Genomic DNA, 11072 nt, shown 5'->3' on the forward strand with positions numbered 1-11072 from the left:
TTTTAGGAATGCTTTCAGTGTGCCCCAGAAGTTGTGTTGTGTTGTGTTTGACTCTTAATTTAGTTCCAAGAAGTTTATTTTTCTTAATTTCTTCTTTGAACCATTAATCATTCATTAATGAGTTGTTTAATCTCGATAAGATTTTATATTTACTAGAGATGTTTTTGCTGTCAATTTTGTTAGGTTACATGTGGTCAGATAGGGTATAATATTGAAGATGAGTTTTCCTTCTGACCCCAAGCTCCCAGAGTAATCATGCATCAGTCTTAAATATATTTACAAAGATCAAGGCCGTATACCAAGGCTCTTCTCTGATTAGCTCATAATTTTAAATTACCCATTTATGGGGCTAGAGAGATGGCGCAGTGGTTAGGAACACTGGCTGTTCTTCCAGAGGTCCTGAGTTCAATTCCCAGCAACCACATGGTGGCTCACAACCATCTATAATGAGATCTGATGCCCTCTTCTGGCGTGCAGTCAGAGCACTGTATACATAATAAATAAATAAATAAATAAATCTTTTTTTTTTTAATTACCCATTTGTTCTAAAATAAATCCTCCCACGTGGCTGGTTACTGAGTGTGGAGGAATGCTGAGTGGATGTATTAACTGTCAATAAAGTGCTGTTTAGCCAATCAGCTGGGCAGACAGTAAGTGGAAGGCGGGACTTCCTGAAAGGAGGCAAAAGGTTGATGGTTGGCAGAAGAGAGGAGACCATTGACAGAGGTGGACTAAGGGGAGTTAATGGCCTGTTGATCATTATAGTGATAAGTGCTTGGGGTATAAGTATTATATATCAGTTTAGAGTAGTTTGTTTACCATAGTTTAGGAATAAATTTGTATTAGTATAGTTTCTGCCCGGAGCATTGTGCTGACAGCTTTAAAGTATGCTTCAGACTCTGTGTCTTTATTTAGCATCTAAGGCTGAACCGATACTTTTTGTTGTTGTTGTTTTGTTTTGTTTTTTGAGACAGGGTTTCTCTGTGTAGCCTTGGCTGTCCTGGACTCACTTTGTAGACCAGGCTGGCCTCAAACTCACAGCAATCCACCTGCCTCTGCCTCTCCAGTGCTAGGATTAAAGGGGTGTGCCACCACCACCTGGCTTCGATACATTTTTAATGTATCACCTGAGCTCAAGTCCAATGTCTCTGTCTTCTTCACTTGTAGCCAGCAAATCTTCCACCTGGCTCTCTCCCAGAATCCTTTCTTCTACCGGATGTCCCACAGGATGTCTGCCTTTTCCTATAAGCCATTTTCATTGGCAGGCAATGCATTCATACAGCACACAAGACACTCTCTCTACAATATAAGCAATGATTTCCATCTTTTTGAACTTTTAACGATTTGCTTTATATCCCAAGATGTGTTCTGTTTTAGGAAAGCATCTGTGTGCCTCTGAGTAAAAGGCATATTCTTTGGTGTTTAGATAGAATGTTCTGTTGATCTGTGGATCTGTTCAGTCCATTTGGCGTTATGATGTCAATTAATTCTGGTGTTTTCCTCTTTGTCTTTGTCCAGACAGCATGTAAAAAAGTGGGGTTTTGAAATCATTTACTATTAGTTGATTGATATTAATCTGTATTTTAAATTCAGTAGTAAACGTCTTATGAAATTAAGTACCTCTGATTTTGAGATATATATATATATATATATATATATATATATATATATATATATATATATATATTAGAAATGCTTTCTTAGTTAGCTGTTCCCTTTAATCCCAGCACTCGGGAGGCAGAGGCAGGTGGATCACTGAGAGTTGGAGGCCAGCCTGGTCTACAAAGCGAGTCCAAGACAGCCAAGGCTACACAGAGAAACCCTGTCTGGAAAAAAACAAAAAACAAACAAACAAAAAGAATGAAGTGTCTCTGCTTTGATTAGTTTTAGTTTTAAATCTATTTTGTCAGATATTCAGATAGTGGCACCTGCTTACTTCCTGGTCCTATTGGATGGGAACACGTTTGTTTATGTTTTACTCTAAGGCAGTGCCTATCTTTAAAACTAGTATGTGTTTCTGGTAGGCAGTGGATAGATGGGTTGTTTATTGCTCCATTCAGTATCTTTTGATTGGAGAATCCAGGCCATTGATAGTTAAAGTTATTATTAAAATATATGTGGGGATGGAGAGATAGCATAGTCATTAAAAAGGCAAAGCTCACAACCTACAATATAAGAGATAGTGTGTTTTCATCATTGTTTCGTGTATTTTTTGTTTGTTTTTTTCTCAAATTTGATTTTTTTTTTTTTGGTTTTTCGAGACAGGTTTCTCTGTGTAGCCTTGCCTGTCCTAGGCTCACTTTGTAGACCAGGCTGGCCTCAAACTCACAGCGATCCACCTGCCTCTGCCTCCCAAGTGCTGGGAATAAAGGTGTGCGCCAGCACACCCAGCAGCTATTTGGATTTTTCAATCTCGTTTTCATTTCCACTTGTCTCCTCTTCAATATTTTGTTTTTTCTTTTTGGTTTTTCGAGACAGGTGTCTCTGTGTAGCCTTGGCTGTCCTGCACTCCCTTTGTAGACCACACTGGTCTCGAACTCACAGGGATCCGGCTGGCTCTGCCTCCCAAGTGCTGGGATTAAAGGCGTGCGCCACCATGTCCGGCCACTTCAATATTTTGATCTCTTGATTGCATCCACCCTCAGGTCTTGGATTGTCTTTGTCATTTCTTTCCATCAGCCTTGTGTTTGTGTTTTTTTGGGCATCACTCAGGCATTCATTCTCCTTAGCACTTTCTCCTTTGTTTTTTTGAGTTGATTCTTTGTGCCTTAAACAAACAAACAAACAAACAAACAAAAACTCCTTGAATTCTTTGAGGAGGTTTATGTTTGTTCTTTTAACTTCTGTGTCTTGGAATTCATCCAGGTAATTTTCATTGGCAAACATTTTTATAGAACTGGTAAGATTTAGAGAGAAGATGCTGGCTTGGTTTTTCATATTGTTGGTGTTTCTATGGTGATATGTGGGCATGTGGACTTCCTTTGTTAGTTCTAAGTTTGCTGTGGATGGATCAGGCTGGTGGAGACGATGTGAGGGTGGGTTGGGTCAAGGATTATAAATGTTTTGAGTGGAATGCAGTCAGGTGGGCAAAGGGAACATGGCTGGTGCACAGGATGTTCCAATCTGGGAAGTATGGGGCTAGACAGGTCTGAGTGGAAAGGTTGGATATGACATGGAAGAATTCTATGCTTGGTGAATAGATAGGGGGGATCCTGGCCCAAACCTAGGGCTCCTCTGTAATCAAGGCAGGAACGGCTAGACTAGGCTGGTACACTGGTTGTGGAACCCAGGCTAAAACGGATAGATTGTGGGAAGTGGGTGTATGAGGTGATCAGGGGTTCTCACTGGGTTATAGCCTGGAGAATGATGTGGGGTGTTTGGGTATGGAGTCGGACGGTGGAGGCAGGGCACACTGCCTGGTGGCTGGATGCAGCTAAGGTTTGACCTGGAGGATGCCTGGCATTTGGCTGTGGCTCGGAAGGAGATGGTAGGACTGGTGGGACTAGGTCTAGGCTCCGTATGTGGGACTTTGGGGAAACCTAGAGGCCAGCTGCTGCAGACTAGCCTGGAGCCCTGGCTGTGGGACTCAGGCTAGATCTGGTGGGTTGCAGGTGTTGGGGTGGGGATAGGATGATAAGTATGGGGTGGTGGTGGATGGTCACCAGGCTAACCCTGGAGGAGGATGTGGGAAGTCTAGGTATGAAGTTGGTAGATGGAAGCAGCACCTCAATAGTGTTTGTTTGTTTGTTTGTTTGAGTTTTTTGAGACAAGGTTTCTCTGTGTAGCCTTGGCTGTCCTAGACTCACTTTGTAGACCAGGCTGGCCTCGAACTCACAGCAATCTGCCTGCCTCTGCCTCCTGAGTGCTGGGATTAAAGGCGTGCGCCACCACAGCCCAGCCCTAATAGTCTTTTTTAAAGGTGACATTTTTCTACATTTTAATTTGTGTGTATTAATTGTACAAAGTAGTGAGTTTGATTGTGACATTTTCTCATGTGTATGTAAGGTATTTATCTTCCCTTTTACCCACACTTGTCCCTTCTCAGCGATTCCTGGCCTGTTCCATAATAAATCCTTCTTCTACATTCATGCCTTCTGTTTACTTAGATTTGCACACATGACAGGTAACCTACAATACTTGTATTTCTGAGTCGGGATTACTGTGCTAAACATGACACCTAATTGCATCCATTTTCTTGAAAAGGACATGATTCTGTTCTTTTTTTTTTTTTAAGTTTATTTATTTATTAAGTATACAGTGTTCTGCCTGCATGTGTGCCTACACTCCAAAAGAGGGCAGCAGATCTCATTATAGATGGCTGTGAGCCACCATGTGGTTTCTGGGAATTCAACTCAGGACCTCAGAAGGAGCAGTCAGTGCTCTTAACCTCTGAGCCATCTCTCCAGCCCCAAGATTCTGTTCTTAATGGCTAAATAATTCTCTACTATTATCTATCTATCTATTTATCTATCTACCTACCTATCCATCCATCCATCTATCTATCATCTATAACACACACATACACACACACCACACACACACCATACACACACACCACACACACACCATACACACACATACACACACCACACACATACATACATACCACACACACACACCATACACACACACCACACACATACATACATACCACACACCATACACACACATTGCCTCTCAGACTTTCCATGTTATTTTTCTCTCCCTCCTCCAACTCTCATGGGACCAAGCCTTTCATCTTCTGTTTCTAGAAAACCCCCCTAATTACCCTGACCTCCAGTCCTGCCCTAGAGCCTATAACTCTTCTCTGTATCTGATGCTAATTTAATAATCCCACCTCAGTCCTGCCCAGAGCCTGCGGAGGCTCTATGTCCACCTCAGCTCAGTCTTCTAAACCTACTCCTCACAGATCCCCCAATTTGTCCTCTTTGTGGATGGGAGCTCTCTCATAGACAGACCAGGAAGCCAGCAGGCAGCCTATACTATAGTCACCGCCACTGAAACAGTTGCGGCAAACCTCCTCCCAGTAGGGATCTCTTCTCAGAAGGCTGAGCTATCCGGCTTAACTATCGCACTCCAAATAGCCAGAGCTGGATGGGCTAACATCTACACTGATTCTAAGCATGCCTTCTTTTTATAGCTGTTGGCTCTGTTTCTTAACAATTAAACTTTATTATACAACCCAACTAGCTTACACAAGAAGGAAAAAAGGTTAAAGGGACAAAAGAGTGAACCTTCCGGTATCCATTCCACAGGACGGGTCCTTATGTGTTTCTCTGGCCCACGAGCTGGTCTGGACTGGTCGCTGCTCCCCACGTGCTCCCGCCCGGGCTGAACTTGTTGTTCTCTCCTCTCCACCTGCCTGAGTCACATGGAAAGGGTGGTCTCCTTCTCCCGTTGAGGGTCAATTAGGAAAACAATAGCCAAGGTGGGGTTCCCAGGTCGGCTTCCTGAATTCCAAGCCCAAGAAGGCTCCACTCAGTCTATCACAAGGTATTCATGGGGTGCCCCAAGGGTAAAGCCCACCAAGACTGCTTCCACCTGTGACAAACCTTAATCTTTCCCACACATCCCCCTTCTCTTTTGAAAAAAATTAAGAACTATATGCACACATATACATATATACATAATCATCAGGTATCAAGTACATAACAAAGTCCTTTTATACTTGTTAACCTGAGAGAAAATATTCCACTATCCTACCAAAGAAAGTCCTTTTCTTTTATGAGAAATTGCAATTATCAATCTATAAATGTGTTTTTAATTTTTAAACTAAAGCTTCTAGTAACACTGTGGCTATCTAGTCTTCAATCCCATCAGAGACTCAAGAAGGAAAATCTATCTAATAAAAGAAGTGCTGGCAGGCAACTTCCAAGTTGCATAGGACAGGGAGAGCAGTCTGCCTGGATAGTCACCGGATTCTCTCCTTCATTGGGGCAATCAGTCTTTAGCCTTATTGGCCCAAAACATCTAATAAACAGCTTTTTGAAGCAGGAAATCTGACGGTCTGGTCCATCTAGTCTCTTTAAAGCTGGACAGTCAACTTTTTAGCATCACTGTTGATCATTGTAGACAGTCAGCCTGTCATTAGCAGTAGAGATAAGAGCAATTTCTCCTCTGTCCAGTGACCATTCTGTCACCCGCGTCTCTTGAAGCCCCCATCTTCAATGATGCAAAGGAGAAGCGGCCAGGAGCGGATATATCTCTCTGTCAGGAAAGCCCTCATCGTTAAATGTCATATTTTGTGGATCTCTGAAGAGTTTGAAGACCAACTCTATCTATTCTTACAGTTATTAATCTATTCCTTTGAAGATATATACAAGGAATTAAACAAACCTGCTCTATGACAAAGTAAGTTAGTATCTAGTAGGATTTCTACGTAACTAAATACCAACTCTTATCCCTGATTTTCCTGAACAGTTTTTTATAAGACATTAGTGGTACATGAATAATACATTAAATAAACATTGACCAAAATGAACTTAAGTTTCTAACATACAATATACAATATTTTGTCAACATATAACATATAATACATAAGGCAAAAATGAATGGCAATATACAATTTAAGTTCATATCAGTGTGAAGCAAAAGTTGAAGTCTTAAATTTCCATCAATCAAAAGTCTTAAATTTTCATCAATCTACAATACCAATGTAGGATTTTTGAAGTTAGTAGAGTCAATAATCTACCTTTTATTCTACAAATCTGTATCCTCCTTCCTTTCCCCTTTTCCTTAATATTAAAAGGGATAGAAAGTAAGAGAGAAAGAAAGATAGAAGAAAGAAATCCTCAATTGAACTTTATTAATTGTAACTAACCCCGTTAGGCAAAGATGAGCATTGGTAAACCACCAAAAACACACATCCCACCTACTGGGAATGGGGGCGTCATGTTTTCAAAATTACTTTATGCTGTTTAGGAGAAAAATCTTTTTTGGGTACCCTAGAAAAATAATATATTGGCCAAGCGCTGGAAAAGCTAGCTGTTTTTGTCCAGTCTTTTTGGGATCGATCCCTTTGGCTAGCCAATTTATTGTTAATATGTATGCAACTTCTGGAAGAAGCAGTATTGCCAGAGGCAGAAGCTTGATCTTCATAATTGTTCTGTTTTTTGCTCTGAAAGTAAGCAGACTTTTGAAATCATTAATACAGGTATGTTAATACATATATAAATTTTCAAGGAAACATCAGTTGAGGCATCTTGCCCGAGGTGCCAGAGGCATGCTTTTGGGGTTAAATCACCCATGCTGCCTGCTATCTTCAGCATTGACCTGCTTTTTGCAAATACAGGGCTCTACCTGCATATACACCAACAGAACAGAAGAGGGCATTAGTTCTCCAAGCTGTAAGGAACAATGTCAAGTTGTTAAGAACCAGGTAGCTCTTAAGATCCACTTGTTATATGGTCAGATCTAATCTTTATAAGTTTAGTTGGTAGCCATACAGTTTCACTCCCTGTGGAAACATACGCATACCCACGACCCCATCTCAAAACTACTGCAGGTTTCCATTTCATACTTGACAAGTCCTTGTAGAATATTGGTTGTCCCAACTCCTCAGTTTTTTCTATCACCCAATGTCTCTCCGCAGCTGACGTTCCTTCATCATTCACATTAAGAAAATTTAGAGTCAACAAAGCATTATTTAATCAGTCCCTGAGTGTCTTTACCCTTCCCTTTTGTTTAATAAGCATTTCTTTTAAGCTAACATCTACACTGATTCTAAGTATGCCTTCTTTTTATAGCTAATTTTGTTTGTTTGTTTTTTTGAGACAGGGTTTCTCTGTGTAGCCATGGCTGTCCTGGACTCACTTTGTAGACAAGGCTGGCCTTGAGCTCACAAAGATCTGCCTGCCTCTGCTGGGCATGCCTGGCCTTAAGTATCCTTTCTTAATAGCTCATACCCACTCTGCCCTTTGAAGGAAAGTGGCTTTCTCACTACCAAGAGCACACCCATTGGCAATAGACCCCTTATAGCCAAACTTGGAGGCTCTCCAACTCCCAGCAGAGGTTGCTGTAATTCACAGCCAGGGGCAGCAGACCTCCACTGGCCCAGTGGACCTGGGTAGTGCCAGAGCTGACGCAGTAGCCTGGGTTTTGGCTTCCTCAGGACCCACAGGGCACATCCCCTTCCTGACATCCTCCTACAGACCTCAGTACCAGCTGGAGGAAAAAAATAATTTCCATCTGGGCATGGTGGTGCAAGCCTTTAATCCCAAGATTCAGGAGGCAAAGGCAGAGGCAGGTGGATTGCTGTAAGTTTGAGGCTAGCCTGATCTACAAAGGCCTACAAACAGGACAACTATGGCTGTTACACAGAGAAACCTTGTCTTGAAAAAGCAAAAAGCAAAACAACCCATCCACCAAATAATTTCCTTGGCAAAAGGGCCACATAATCTTCTCCAGAATCAGGTACCATCTATCATCCCTGACATCCACCAGAGCCTACACATCAGCCTGAAGGCTCTATTCCAGTTCCTTACCCCCCACCCCAAGACAGGGTTTCTTTGTGAAACCTTAGCTATTCTGAACTCACTTCATAGATCAGGCTGGCCTTGAACTCAGTGATCCGCCTGCCTCTGCGTGCTGGGATTACAGGCGTGCGCCACCATGCCTAGCTATCCTATTCCAATTCTTAGAGTCCCTTTTTGATTCTACTGACCTCTGAGCCCACATTTCACAGGCCCACACTTCCTGCCAGATGTGTGCCAGGACCCACCTGCAGGGGCCTCTCCAGATCCGTCAGCCCCTGCACCAGCTCTGAGGACACCAACTGGCTGAGGACTGGCAGATTGACTTCAGCCACATGCCTGCTCAACAAAAGCTCCGATATCTTGTTGTGGCTTTATTTAAACTACTTCATTTAGGGTTTCTTATGCCTCTACCTCCCTTCCAACCCTCCGATCCTAGGTAGACGAGAAAGGAGGTTAGAAGGGACAGGGAATGTAGACTCTTTAGATTTAGTCCCTCAGGGCAATTCTAATCTTCATAGTCAGGATACCCAGCAGTCCAGCTAACCAGCAAACAGCCAATGCAGCAGCCTTCTTTCTTCTTGGGGCATCTCCTCAAAGTGTCCTTTTCTTTGTCAGATCATCCTTTCCTCTCTCTGGGCTCTGGAATTTATACCCTCTCCAAGTCCTCAGAATTAAACTAACTGCAGCTGGCAAATACCATACCCCTCCCTGAGCTGCACAATACAATTGTCAGCTGTGGACAAACTAAAGACAGCTCCATATCCCATGCTTAGGATTAAAACAAAAACATATTTACATAGCAGAACGGAGTTTTTTTGTTTTTTGTTTTTTGTTTTTTTTAAGGAAACCAAAACTTCCACTACAGTCCCCCCTCACCCATGTTGGCACTTCTACAGGTTGGATCGAGGCATTTCCCACCTCCAGGGAAACGGTGGCCGTAGTGGCTCAGGCGCTCCTTGAACACATAATCAGTTTGGCATGCCGCAGACAGCCAAACAAAGTTCATCGAGATCATGTCAGAAGTTCTCAGTTTCTCCTGGAAACTCCATATCCCCTGCCGCCAACAATTCTCCAGGAAGACAGAGCAAACACACTCACTAAACAGCAGCTCACCAAGCTCTCTCTCACACTTGCTTTATCTTGGCCCTCCCTCCTCCGCATTGCGCTTACCCGCTTCTGAGCCATCCCGTGCTCTCCTACATGTTAAGTCTTTCTGAGCTCCTCCTATATGGGAGGCCGGTCTCCCTCGGTCACCACCTCTCAGCCCAGCCCCCACTGCTGGCCCGGCATCTACCTACATCTCCTTTCCCAGTCCCTTCTCCACTAGAACACTGACAGCTACCTGTCTGCCCCCACACCAGAGTCGGCCCCGTTCTGGGGGTGGGGGCGGGGAGTACCCCTCAAGCAGTTATCCCCCAGGTCTCTAGAGCCTTGCTGGAAAGGGCCCTACACTGTGATTCTTACCACCCCTTCAGCTGCCAGACTGCTGGGATGTCAGTGCTTGAGTCTCCAGGCTCAAGAGGGCACTTACCCAACATGCCTGGACTGGGACGTTCTACTCTCTGCTTCTCCAGGAAACCCGAATGAGGGGCTGGGATGGCCAAACCAGGGTACCTCCCCTCACCAATTGGTGGTAGTCTCCCCTCTTCCAGTGCCTTGCCCTGATAATAGGACCTCTCATTCTCATTTGTCTATTTTTCCTTTATAATTAATGAGCTCTTGACACAGCTCTCTTGGGTTCCACAGCTCTTCTATCTACCTTGTGTGGTCTTGCATTCATAGCTGCAGCCACTTCCTCCACAGTGGTGCACGTGACACACTCAAAGCCCTTGGATCTCTTGGTGTTTGGATGCCTCATTACCACACAGCCAGTGAGTGTCCCCCATTGCTCAAAATGGCTCCTCGGGCTCTGGTCGGTTGTTTCGTAGCTCAGCCCACTGATGAAGAGCTTCCGCAGCTGTTCCATCTCCTTGGGAGACTCTGACTCAGACGTGACAGCAGGGCGATGGGACCCCTCAGCGATGCTACCTTGGACTCGTCAGTCAACCAGTAGAAAGCCTAACTTGGCTTTTTTGTTTGTTTGCTTTGTTTTTTCAAAACAGGGTTTCTCTGTGTAGCCTTGGCTGTCCTGGACTCGATTTGTAGACCAGGCTGGCCTTGAACTCTCAGTTATCCACCTGCCTTGCCTCCCATAGTGCTGATTAAAGGTGTGTGCCACCATGCCCAACCAGACACTTGAATCTAATTTGAATTGGCTTATTTATTGGGGAAGAAGACATATCAGTCATTGGACTTCAGATTTGTATGGAGACAAAATTTATTAGACCAGGAAGTTAAATAAATAAATAAAGTAAAAACTGTCTTTTTGTTTGTTTTCTAGCTCATCTCATGTCATGAAAATGGAATATTTATTTATTTATTTATTTTTGGTTTTTTGAGATAAGGTTTCTCTGTGTAGCCTTGGCTCTCCTAGACTCACTTCATAGACCAACCTGGCCTCAAACTCACAGAGATCTACCTGCCTCTGCCTCTCGCGTGCTGGGATTAAAGGTGTGAGCCACCATGAGCTCCCTGAAAAAAAGTTTTAAAAGGTTTTAT

This window comes from Acomys minous (genome assembly GCF_964271855.1).
Source record: "Acomys minous genome assembly, chromosome: 3".
NCBI lineage: Eukaryota > Metazoa > Chordata > Mammalia > Rodentia > Muridae > Acomys > Acomys minous.